Source organism: Balearica regulorum, chromosome 9 (genome assembly GCF_011004875.1).
Source record: "Balearica regulorum gibbericeps isolate bBalReg1 chromosome 9, bBalReg1.pri, whole genome shotgun sequence".
NCBI classification, from domain to species: domain Eukaryota; kingdom Metazoa; phylum Chordata; class Aves; order Gruiformes; family Gruidae; genus Balearica; species Balearica regulorum.
In genome coordinates this window covers 6,936,919-6,949,832 of record NC_046192.1, presented here as the reverse complement: position 1 = coordinate 6,949,832, position 12,914 = coordinate 6,936,919, and the positions used below count along the sequence as shown (strand labels likewise).

At 38.9% G+C, this 12,914-nt stretch overlaps 1 protein-coding gene across 2 annotated transcripts in view; it reads right to left on the bottom strand.

Annotated features, from left to right (window-relative positions):
* Positions 1–12,914, bottom strand: part of CLSTN2 (calsyntenin 2) — a 386,924-nt gene that overhangs the window by 267,344 nt on the left and 106,666 nt on the right. The gene's annotated exons all lie outside the window — the stretch shown is intronic.

The following is a 12,914-nucleotide window of genomic DNA, read 5'->3' as shown; positions in this document are numbered from 1 at the left end:
ACATTGTTCTTTTTCTTTCATTTGTAGCAAGAAGTGCAGATAGTTAACAGGAAAAACCCATTTCTAGAAAACAGTGCCATGTACCTAGACCAAAAAGTAAAATATTTACAGGTTTCCTTACCTTGCCAGTACTCTTGCAATAATTAGCAAGTAGGAGGAAAGGAGTGAGTGCTCCAACAAAAGTATAATGTAAGCTGACTGGCTTATTTTCCTTATCAGATATGTTTTAGAGCCTGGTTTAAGATTGACTTTATTTCTTATTGTGGGAATAAGAACCCACATCTCAACTGAAGGTATGCAAAGTTCTTAAATAGTCTGATTGCTGTGAGCATCATGCCAGCTTTGCTGTGTAGGAGACAGTCACGCTCCTATGGAAACAGCGTTCAATATACCAGAGAACTAACGACCTTCAGAATTTGGGGAAATGTCTCTCCCTGACATGATTTCACTTAATTTAGGGGACCTACATTCTACAGACACATCAATTTAAATCTCCTGAAGTTTGCTACGGATATGCCCTGAATCATCTCAGTTTGGATAGGTTTGTACCAGACCTTATCAACTAGCTTCACAGCTACAGTTTGGAAAGCTTGATGCAGGCAGTATTTGCATTGTACATTTAATACTTTTCCTGCATTACATTAGTAATTTCCAGCCAAAATCCCAAGAGTGGCTGCAATTACATAGATTTTAGTAAAAAGAGCGTGAAGTTTTCCAAGGCATCTGAATGTAAGAGAGACCATAGAAATTACTTGCTTTCAAGTTAAAGATGCAGAGAAGGAAAAGGGTGAATGCCTCTGCTGCTTTCCTATCTGAGGCTTAGTATATTAGCATTAATGAGTGATACTTAACCCAGACATCCACAGAAAGATAAAATCAGTATCTTTCTCTCAGAAAGAATGTCCTTTAGTGACCTATGTTGGAAAGATCTTCAGATCTTTAACTTAAAATCTATAATTATAAAAATAATGGTCCTTCAAATTGATCAGGTTTTTACATCTTATTACATTTCTTAAGGAAATTATGATGATACAGTAAAGATTCACAGTACAAAACAACCCTTCAGTTGCACCCACACAGTTCTTGGGAGGTCACAGGACTCATGGGTTTAGGGAAGCCTGAAGACACTCCTCTTCCTTCCTTCCTCACTTCACCACCACCAAGGGTCAGATTCTGCTGCATCCTCTTCCAGGGGTGCTGGCTGCCCTGTGCTTCCACACAGGCTGAGTAACTGATCATTCTTCCAATCTAGGATGTATGTAACTGATAGACTTCTATCCTCAAATCCTTCTCACCCACCTTCCTTTCTTCCTGCTTCAAAGGTTAGCTTATAGCTTAATGTCTTCCCCCTCTCCCCCCCCCCCCAAAAAAAAGAAACCCCTCTCCTAAAATCTTTTAAATAAAAAAATCCAAAAACCAAACCACAAAATCCAAAGCCAAACCACCCACACAAAAAAAAACCAACCACCAAAACAAAACCCCAAAAGCCACTATTTGCTCTCCATCCATCAACTCTTCTGTGTCTAAGATCTCCCTCCCACCCCAAAGGTGATGTCTTGGTTTTGAGATGCAATTCTTGTTTTTGTGTTCTTTGCAGAAGTAGGTATTTTTGTTGTCATTCAGCACAATTTAACTTCCTTAAATTCACAGACTAAGGCAGACATGTCATATGAATGTTCTGCCAATTTGTTTTTCAATTTTAAAGCCATCATTGCCAAAATCACATTGAAGGTCTCATTCAATTAAAGCCTCATCACTGACTTCAGTTACACCAGTACTGATCCTGTTTCTTCCCACACAATTCCACCATAATCTCATTACTTTTCACTGTAGCCATCATATTTCTCTTTTTTATATATATAATCCCACAGAAAACTTTAAATATTTATAACATATTGACTGAACAATGTTATCCATTGTTATATCCAGTGTTATCAATGTACATCACTTGTGCCTTAGCCTACTGCAAGTCTTTGAAATGAAGACAGCATGCCGGTTTGGGCCCCCCACTGCCTTTCTCCAACTCCCAGTCTGTCTAGATGACATGGCATATCCCACTGTGGGACTCTAGACACGAACTGCATCTACTACACTCTTCATAACAAAGATTCATTTCTCAGGGCATATTTCCCAGGGCTTTTCCAATTTCAGTTTGAATGCTTCAGGTGATAACACTTCCACTGAGAAACTCCTTCAGCAGCACTAACAGCATCTACTTACAACTCTATTTTCCTTGGTGTTTGACTTAATGATACCCCCTTACACCCCCCCTAATTGCTGCACACACACATAAAAAAGTTATTTATCTGTGCTTACATACAATTAGTTCGCTGACAATTAGATTAACTATATTATACCCATTCTGCTTCTCATAGTTCCTTTTCAATCTTTCCTTTGACTCCTCAAAATTTATGCCTTGCTTTCTTCAACTCTCTGTCATTTTCTACTTATTAGTTCTGTTAATCTGGAACAGAGTATAGCATTCTTCATGTGGAATCAGAACCGCCTCTAATCTCAGCTCTAAACTAAACTTGTGAAGTGCTACATCTACTGGTTTCTCCAACATTTCTCTTAGAAATCCCCACCTTTTCTTCTGTTTTTACCTAAAATCACACATGTATTATTTCAGTTCTCCAAATTGTTCTTATCCAACAAATCATTCCCCGCCTCCCTCACAAGCTTTCCATAGATCTGTTTGGTATCATCTTTTTCCAGGTGGCAAGTAATTTTGATTTCTACCTCTACAACGCAGATACAGCTTCTGGTTTTCATTCACTGAAAGATTTTGCGCTGTGGATGACATACATTCCTTCTTCTGGATGCTTAATAAAGTTATTAAGTGAGAAATTATCTCATTTAATACCTCACTAGACATTTCATGAAACCCCACTGAACTACCTGTGTGATATTTCTTCTGGTTTTCTAGAACTGAAGCTGACAAGTATTGGATCAGAATAAGGGCAAGAGCATGCCTGCAGCCTGAAGAGACTTATCAGAGACCAAAGGTAGGAGAAAGATTATTTTTGAGACTAGGAGTAGAGAACCAACAATAGACACAAATACTGACAAGTTCATCAATATGAATTTTCATCAAAAAAAGTATACAGATTTTTAATATATTTCCAAATGTGGAAAAGAACACTGCAACAGAAGACAGGATAAAGTTAAGAAATAAAAAAGTTTTACTTTTTTTTTTTCCCCAGCAACAATTAGGTTTTCCTGCTCTTTAATCCTGAAGAGAAAGGAGGTTTTAAGTGGACTTTACAGCTTAATATTGCTACTCTTTCTTCAATGGATTTACATGTTTACAAGCTGCTGGAAAACCATGCTTTTCTCCAGCAGAAGTAGAGAGAAATATCTACCAACCTATATTGACCTTTTCTTCCTGAGTTTTTTTTCTCACCTCAGTGCCTACCATTGCTTGATTGTTTACCATACAAGTTGGTAAGCCTCCACACTCTGAGTTGATCCTTCTAATAAAGCAGAAGTCTCATCCTCAATTAGTCCAGTAATTAGAGTAATTATAAACAACTGTCACCCTGTAAAGAGTAAGTGATCACACAGTAAAAGCTGTCAAGGCACACTGAGACCTATTACAGCCCCTCTGACTGGGGAAGAACTGTGGACGTGACCTTCCTAGATGGGCAGAGTTTTCTGATGGATTAAGTTTTCCTTTGCTTTAGTTAGAAAAATTAAAGAATTAGCATAAGCATTGATGTGTGGCTGTTCCTGCACACCTACTTAAAGCAAACCAAGAGCAGCTGACAGCATGGTGTGAAAGGCAGATGTCATGCCTAGGAGACTGCTTTGCTTTTCCTAACCTCGATCCTTGGGTTGGAACTTGTTGCTGTGTTCAGCAACAGTGTTCATGCTCATTAAGCCAGGAAACAGATAAAAGTTAAAATTGATTTAGTATTAATTAATAAAAATATGTCATAAAGCAGCCCTCTGAAGTCCTGCAAAAGCATCTACTTGTAAATTACACTGATTGAAGTCACTGGGCAAACGAAACCTATAAAGAGTCAGTACTCCAGTAAGCAATCACTAAGCCAAGCCACACATGCTGTGAGCATCAAGTTATCGGGCATCAACTCATCTGTGGTAGCCAACAGTGCCACAGTGCACTAATGCTCTCAGCCTACAGCAAGTGCAAGAGAACCCAAAAGGACCAAACTCAGATGACTCAACATTTGCTGTTCACACGTAAGCAGTCACTAGTGACTAGGAAAGTATTTGCATATTTACATCCACTGCCCTCAATGCTACGATGAAGTGGAATCCCACAGTGGGATATTCAGAGCTGGACAGGGTTCTGAGACCTGCTTTTATATTCTCTATTGAAGGACAAGGACCTGTAGAATCAGTAGATGAGCAACAAATATATTGCTCCCAGTAATCTGTTTAACTGAAGTCACTTCTGCTATATTTTATAACAGATGTTCAAGCAACTGCCATGAAGGTATTGTCATTCAGTTCATCAGAATCTACCTTCAAAATTACAGAATGCAGTAAACAAACTGTGCTTCAAAACAACAAAAATAGGTTTCTTTGCCAATTTGAGCTGTTCCTATTTTTAAAACCTCCAATCTAGAGTCTGTAAAGATGTACCCCTTTTCAGTGCAAGTGAACAGCCTCACTGATTTGATGTATAAAGCTAATAATACAAGTAGCCCTTTACAGAATCAGAAAGTCAATTCCAAATTTACATTTTCAACTTAAACACTGAAGTATTCTGCTACACAACGGACATACAGGGCATACAACCAGATTCAGCATTTACATTAATGTCAAACTAGAGACTGTGTCTTCCAGCCTTTGCTTTTAGTTTCTCTGGTATGATCTGCAGTTATATAGTTAGGTTTATTTACTAGAGTGTAAAATATGAAGTTGTCTGTGATTGTAACATTCTTCAAAAAAACCAAAGTGATATAAATTTATTGGTAATAAAATGTGTTTGTACAGTAAAAATTTTAATAAAAAATACTCCAAAACAACAAACATCTACTTCCTCAGTAGATAAGAGCCACCAAGAGTGACAAGGTATCATCTGGAAGATGTACTAATAGTGGTAGTATATTGTTTTAGGGAAAGAGAAAACACGAATTTGGAGAAAATAATACTAAACTGGAAAGTATGTTATTCCTTGATCATAAAATCATAGAATGGTTTGGGTTGGAAGGGACCTCAAAGATCATCTAGTTCCAACCATTTCTGCCATGGGCAGGGACACCCTCCACTGAAGCAGGTTGCCCAAAGCCCCATCCAGCCTGGCCTTGAACACTGCCAGGGAGGGGGCATCCACAGCTGCTCTGGGCAACCTGTGCCAGTGCCTTGACACCCCCACAGTAAATAATTTCTCCCTCATATCTAATCTAAATCTGCCCTCCTTCAGCTTAAGGCCATTGCCCCTTGTCCTATCACTCCATGCCCTTGTAAACAGTCCCTCTCCAGCTTTCCTGTAGGCCCCTTCAGGTATTGGAAGGCTGTTCTAAGGTCTCCCCAGAGCCTTCTCTTCTCCAGGCTGAACAACGCCAATTCTCTCAGCTTGTCCTCACAGGAGAGGTGCTCCATCCCTCTGATGAACTTCGTGGACTCCTCTGGACTTGCTCCAACAGCTCCATGTCTGTCTTGTACTGGGGACCCCAGAGCAGAACAGTACTCCAGGTGGGGTCTCACAAGAGTAGAGTAGAGGGGAACAATCCCCTTCCTTGACCTGCTGGTCATGCTGCTTTTGATGCAGGACACAGTTGGCTTTCTGGGCTGCAAGCACAATAATATTTTCCCTCCATGCATATCCCACCTGATAGGTGAGAAATACTGTCACTTCCCAAGCCCTTCTTTCTCAGAACTTAAATACATGTTTAACTAACAAGGAAAATATACAGGATCACTTTGAATTTTGCAAGGCTGTCAGGGAAATTTTGCTTATTTCCTTAAAAGTACACAGTGCCGCAGGTATATTCACAGCGTTCCACCTGCTCAGGCAGGTATCCTTAAAAGTAATGCTTTGTCAATTATTTGCATACAATCCCAAAGGCCACGTATCAGAAACAGGCCTCATACAGCCACGTCCTTTGTCCAGCACATCTTTGGTTTTACCTGCACAGGAGGACAGGGTTTATGAGCCAGAAATAATTTGATATGCACGTATTGTTTGAGCATCCCATTGCTAGACTTTCTGAAAAGGGAAGAACTTTTGAATGAAAATGGACATTCAGATTTAACTCAAAACTTGTGTTTCTTTTAAAAGATTTTTTTCATACTGGATTCTCAAATACCAGAAGGGAGTTCAGGTCTCACCAGCTGCCTCAGCTTATACCAGCTATTTTCCTTATGGAAAATACGGTATGCGACCTAATACGGTTCTGATTTTGAACGTTACCTTTGGAATGATCAATCTTCAAGGTTAGTACGTCAACAAAGTACATTTTGCAGGCACTCATCCTCTGCTGCTATCGGCAATTTGAAACAAAGTAAGTGGCAAAGGCAGAGAGCCAGGAAGGTTTCCAGTTTACAGGGGCATCCTGGGCTACACAGGTAAAGCATATACTTGTGCAAGCCTCATCTCCTTTAAGGGATAACAAGTAACACACCTCCAGGATATTAAGATGAAAGCCATGTTACTGACAGACTGGTTTATTGTAGTTCTCCCAGAATCTCAGGGAGATTAAGAGGTTGTCAGAAAGATATCATGGAGTTGTTTTCTTTGATAAAGATTCCACAGTTAGTATCGGTTGAAAGAAGTATCAACCACAAAAGAAGTCAATCTTGTTCAATATCAATTTAGTCTCTGTTTGGCAGTCTGTTTAGTCTCTAAGCACTAAGGTAAGCTGCCTAGTTCATCTTTGCAAGGAGTGAAGCAAATATTCTTTGATAATATACTAATTACAAAGTTTTAACTATGATAAAGAATCGGTAAGGATATGCAGCCATAGAAAGTAAGCTATTTTCACACACTAAGTAGGTAAGATTATATTTATACTGAGTTCAGCCAAAAATACAAGAATTAATTAGAAACTATGCAGATTATTTACATTTCCATGGAATAATTAATGCCTATGAAAATTCCCAACATTTCTCATCACTTCTTCAATGTACAGTCAGATGACTGATAACAAATGCATTGTCTGAAAGGAGGAAAGTTCTTATAAATCATCTGTGACATTGAATCTATGCATAATTGAGATGCTTGTGCAATATATGTATTTAAGAACAAAATGTGGTGCCTTTAAGTTTTCTGCTATTAAAACCAGTATTTACAATGTAAACTTGGGTAAAAATAATTACGTAGTCTCAGTAATTCTGTCTTTTCTAATATTTGGAGGGGGTCTTCTCTTGCTCATTGGGATGTGTTCACTTTTTACTGATGCATTATAAAAACACGCAATTCTCAAGACAGTGGAAACTGGAAGGGTATAGCAGAGGAAGTGATCAGTCTACAAGCATGGGTTTTTTCTTCAGTTTTTTTCCCAAAGCATACCCCACCTTGACAGCATGAGAGATGGGACAGGCCTTTGGAGTGACCCAGTATGTTCTCATTTCAGAGCAGAGCAAGAAATTTCCTCTAAGGAACGAGATGAAGCTTCAGTGTTGTGTGAATAGGGAAGCACAGGCTGTCGTCCTTCATACACACTCCTGAGATACATGCCTGAAGTGCTAGCAGACTTCAAGAGAGGAAAAAAAAGAAAAACCATTCAGCCTAAAGCTATGAGGGTGAATGTCAGCTCTAACAAATGCTCAGGAGGATCGCCTTCTTCCTAAGATTAACCATTTGAGAACACAGCTGTGCACGGATAAGGAACCTTTATCAGCATAGTCATCGCACAAACACTAATATAAAAAATATTAGGAAGAGAGGTGGGGCCCACTTTTGTCAGAGGTATACACTATTTAGCTCTTTCTAACTTTTAGTTCTTTATATGCAAACTATTACCGGTAAGAACCAACATTACTTTATTCAAGCCCCTTCAATTAGTAATGTATGTTAGACATAAACTAGCAGCCAAAATCAGCAACAATTTATAGTAAGAGCTTTCCTGCTGCTAATCTAAACGGCATAAATTATCCAGAATAAAATTTGGCCCTGTATATGTTTCTATGGAAAAGTGAGGACTGTAAGCGTATGGTCTGCTGAAGCCAGGAGACTTGTCTGAACTTTGATTCTCTGTAAGTGTCGTGCAAACGGCCCAGAACTTACTGCCTACAACCAGCTTTGTGGAGAATAATCAGAATAGAAACTAATCCTTTAAGCAAGGTAGAAATAACATTTTACTCATTTATTTCTTCTGGATTCCTTTTTCTAGTTTTTTACATTAAATTTGACATGAGGAGGTGTTCTTTCTTCTTTCAGTACCCACTGCTGAAAAGGCCAGATACCACAGGTAATTAAGTCAGGAATCACAGATAAACAGTTGGGAGGGTCTCCCAGCATCACACGCCTGCTTTTGTCCTACCTGCCCACTTCTGAAAGGCCCCTGCAGAGCCAACTCACACCCTCCTCAGTGCAACCACACAAACTGGGGGAGCAAAAGGAGAGGGCTAGAGAGTTGCCATACTACCCCCCAGCCCACAACTAGCCAAAATCTCTCTCACCTCTCATTGCCCCTTCCTTCAACTAGCACCTCTCTCTGACTATAGTAAGCGCTAACTGCCAGATGTCCACCTTGCACTGGACACCCCAAGAAGATGTAAGTTCTTATGCTGAGATCACTTTTTCATTTTTTATTTTTATCACTTTGATATTATTTCAGTAATGATGCTAAGCAGCGTAAGATCCCTAATTTTGTACTATTCTTAAACAAATACTAGGAAAATAAAATGAGTCTTTTTGGTATATATTTATCTTGCTAAATGTAGTTTCAGGTATGAAACACGGCAACGTGTTCAACAGCTTTCATCTTATATGAAACAAGGTGTTGATTAAAACCAGTTTAGCAGCTTTGAAAGCAGGGAACACAAAAAGCTGTTTGTTCTGAGTCATGTTATTTAAATGGCAACAAGAGATGGGCAGACCTTTCAGCCTAGGAGTTGGGACAGAAAGATTTGACTTGCAAAATCATTAACAGGTTCATGTGTTCAAAAAACCAGAAATGAGACATTAACAGTATAAATTGCTTGGGGTTTTGTTGCGGTTTTTTTGTTTTCTTGGGTTTTTTGCTGCTGCTATTAAAACAGGCAGGGGATGCTCAAAAGGCACAGGGAGCTTTCAGAGGGAATTGGAATGTTTTCTAACACTGAAGATGATTTACAAAATGGCTAATCACAAACTGCACGTTTTGCTTTCATATCTTGCAGACCAGGTGTCTATGCTAAACTATACCTTATGCTAATTACAAATCAGCACTATGAATATAAAATCTTCACATATAAAATGCTTCTGCACAGATTTACATGATTATGGAAAGTGTATTAATGTCTCACGAGGCAGGTATGTTTGGGAAAAATTGTGTTCAAAGGCGCAGCTAAATTTATGCACACAAAATGCTTCAACTGTCCGTCTACTAACAATCCCACACAGGCTAGAAACCTTCACTTTCAAACGTGATTTATATCAAACAAATCTCGCATTCAATACAACGTAGCACAGCTGTTTGTTAGTCATCAGCAAGATATGCTTGCAAATGCAGGATCGCAGTATTTACCATTGGGAGCTTTATGCTAAAATCCAGTAATGTAGCTAGTCACTTAGAAACTGATCCACCAGACAGTGGGATGGAGTTTTCTGAAGACATTCTTCAACCTTTTGCAAGAAGTTACCACTTGACTCAGTGACCTTTTGCAATATTTTCTTAACCAGCTGCAGAATTACTATTTCCTTTTGTCTTTTTCTAATATAAACTTATGACTTAAAGATATTTATCATATGACTTCTGATATATTGAAACAATGAACGTGTAAGAAGAAAAAGAGAATTAACTACTTCCTCTGAATTTCATTATTCTTCTTTTCAGTTTAAAGAATCATTGTTTTCACAATTACCTTACTGGAACAATCACAGATACCACTGAAATATCCATTTTAGGAGTACAAAAAGCTCTGGATTCAATAAAATTAAAATCTCAGCTTGAACTGTTCGAGATTGAACAGAAATCTGCACTTGTCAAATATTTTTAAGTATTTCATTTTCAGACTTTCAAAACTGAAAAGTAGGAAGGAACCTAAAATCCCTGGTTCCCCAGGTCTGCAGCGCTCTGCCAGCCAGGGAGGAAACCCCTTCGGTTTCCGAAGATGCTTACACATATAAACCCCGACAGAACGCTGCGTTGGCATCTCCCACTGAAAAGCATTATAGTAGAAAAATTCAACTTAATTCTGTTAGCAGGTTCTAACATGCCCTCAGCTGAATTTCTGTAACTTCAAATTCTACTAACAGTCTCATTACTGCTTCTGGGGGTTTGTTTTTGTAGATTAAAGAGCTGCTTGTATCATTAATTTCTCCATATCTCCCCTATAATGGCAGTTATGTAATCAAGCGATCCCCCTCAGCTTCCCATACAATAATATACCTCAACAGATTGAGGTGATCATAAGTCTCAGTATGAAGGACTTTTGCTACACCTTCCTCCTAACTGAAAGGACTTTAAGATCTGTATTCTGCTTTACGTGAGAATTGTTTATTTGCATAGGTCAGTGAGCTAATTCTTTTCTTTAGCTATTTGCAATGTATCACTGTTCCTCTTCCCTTACCTCCATTTTCCTTTTTTAAATCAAATTTTAAGGGAAAAGACAGAACACACTGTTTCTATATCTACATCTGAAACGTCCCTTATCGTAGCGCATAGAGCTCCGAGCGCTGCACACGCAGACCTCCCGCCCGGGCTCACTGGGGCAGCCCGCGTCCAGCCTTCACCATAGCGCAGCAGGCAATCGCCCTACGGGATCCCAGCGCCGGCGTAAAAGCAGAAGTCACAGACGCACATGGGAAATCTAGACAAACCTTTATAAAGCTCATACTTCTGGAAAGTCTCCTGTAAGAAAGTGAAACAGAAGTTCAAGCCATACATCCCGCAAGTACGGCAATCTGTAAGTGGTAACTGAATCAGCTGTTAACCCTCCGAGACAATAATCCTGACGGATTTTTCTACCTTTAGTTACTATGTGCAGCAGTATCAAAACAAGGCTGGATTAGTGACTTGAGTGACACTTTTCCTTTCAAGTGTCTTGAAGGAAAGACTATTCATGCATCAAGAACACACTAGCTCACCAGAGGGGCCTGAAACAGGAGTATTTCAGATACAACTCACACCCACATCAATTATCTGAACTGCTCAATTCTGTAACCCCCCAACTGCCATCCAGCACGGACACTCCAAACAGCAGAACAAAACATGGATGCAAATCAGGAAAAACATGTATCACTTTTTTGTTGGATTATATCAAGATTAATTCAATCTTTTTTTTTTTTTTCCTTCCTTCCTTCCCTCCCCCAAAAAGAAATAATTCATGACATTAAAATGTAATTTCTGGAACAACCCATTCTAACTTCACTAAACTTCTGTAGCCAGCTGAGTACACTACGTCAGGTGTGGATGTTGTGGGTCATATCCAAAGCAGGTTTAAGTTTACATAGTAAATTTATTTATTATACATTAAATTAGCAACTGAAAATACACGGACTTCAAAGAATGTTTGTTGCAACAGTGTTGCAAAAACTAATTTGCTCGGTTGCAACAGTGTTGCAAAAACTAATTTGCTCGGTTGCAACAGTGTTGCAAAAACTAATTTGCTTGGTTGCAACAGTGTTGCAAAGATTAATTTGCTTGGTTGCAACAATGGAAGTTGTTTTCTATATGGCTGCAATTTCTATCATGTATCTTGAAAATTAAAAAAAAAACAAACATAAAAAACCCAAACAAAAACCCCCCAAAAACCAGCTAGTCTTTTCATAGAGCAGCTGCTGACAAAACCAGGCTACCGGAAAGGAACTGTTTATTCTTCTCTAAAGATCAACAAGCATTGTTGTCACAAGCCTTTTAATATTTTTTGTTGTTGTTTATTGGCATTTTTCCTGTAGAGCAATTAAGTCAAAGCTTGATTATGAGGAAAGCTTAATTTGCAAAGAGAAATACATATTTCATGAAAGCTGATAAAGTGTTCCTAATTGCAGAAATTATATTATCTCAAAAAATGCTGTAAACTCTTCTTTTAGGAGGAGGGATAGGTTTTTCTGTATGCTAAATATCCACCTCTATTGACCTAATCGGCTGGTGATGCATGAAATTAGACTTCACCTGTCAGGGTGACCTTGGACAGGTCTTTGTGCAACCTATTATTTAACATACATTCCAGGAGAATTCATCAGGAAGGTCACAGAACTAGACACAGAGCTAAAAAGCACTTAATGAAGGAACACATAACACGTCTTTTTTTTTGTAGCTACGTATTTTTATACCGGCAAGTCATATTTTGAGTAACCTCTGTTGAATTTTTACTTTTCATATAGTTTATAGAGATGGAAAAGCTATTAAATATAAGAGTCTTCAAAACGTGTTTGCTTTTTTTTATACGCCTAGATTGCTATACAGTATTCTATATCCAGATTGATTAAACTACCAGTTTCTAGAGTGAGATCCATGTGGGTAGAAACAAGTCACATCACAACATCTTATGCTAGCAAGCCTCAAAGAGAACGACAAGCTCGGATCTCCTTTTGAAACATGAAAAAAGCCAGGAAATGCCCCTGGCTACCGCTACAGCGGAAAGGCAGCAAGGCAGTATCTCGGTGATTCAAGATAGCACCGGGTTGCCCGTGAATCCGCCATTTGGTAGCTTGGTGGACTGAGATACTGGAAATACAAACCCCGCGCTGCTTCCCATTTAAAGGAGAAGTCCTCAGGCTTTCAGTAGGAAAGAGGGCGATATTTTTATTTGTAGAAAATAAAAAGCAAGTGGCTACTATAAATTTGATTGCAAAC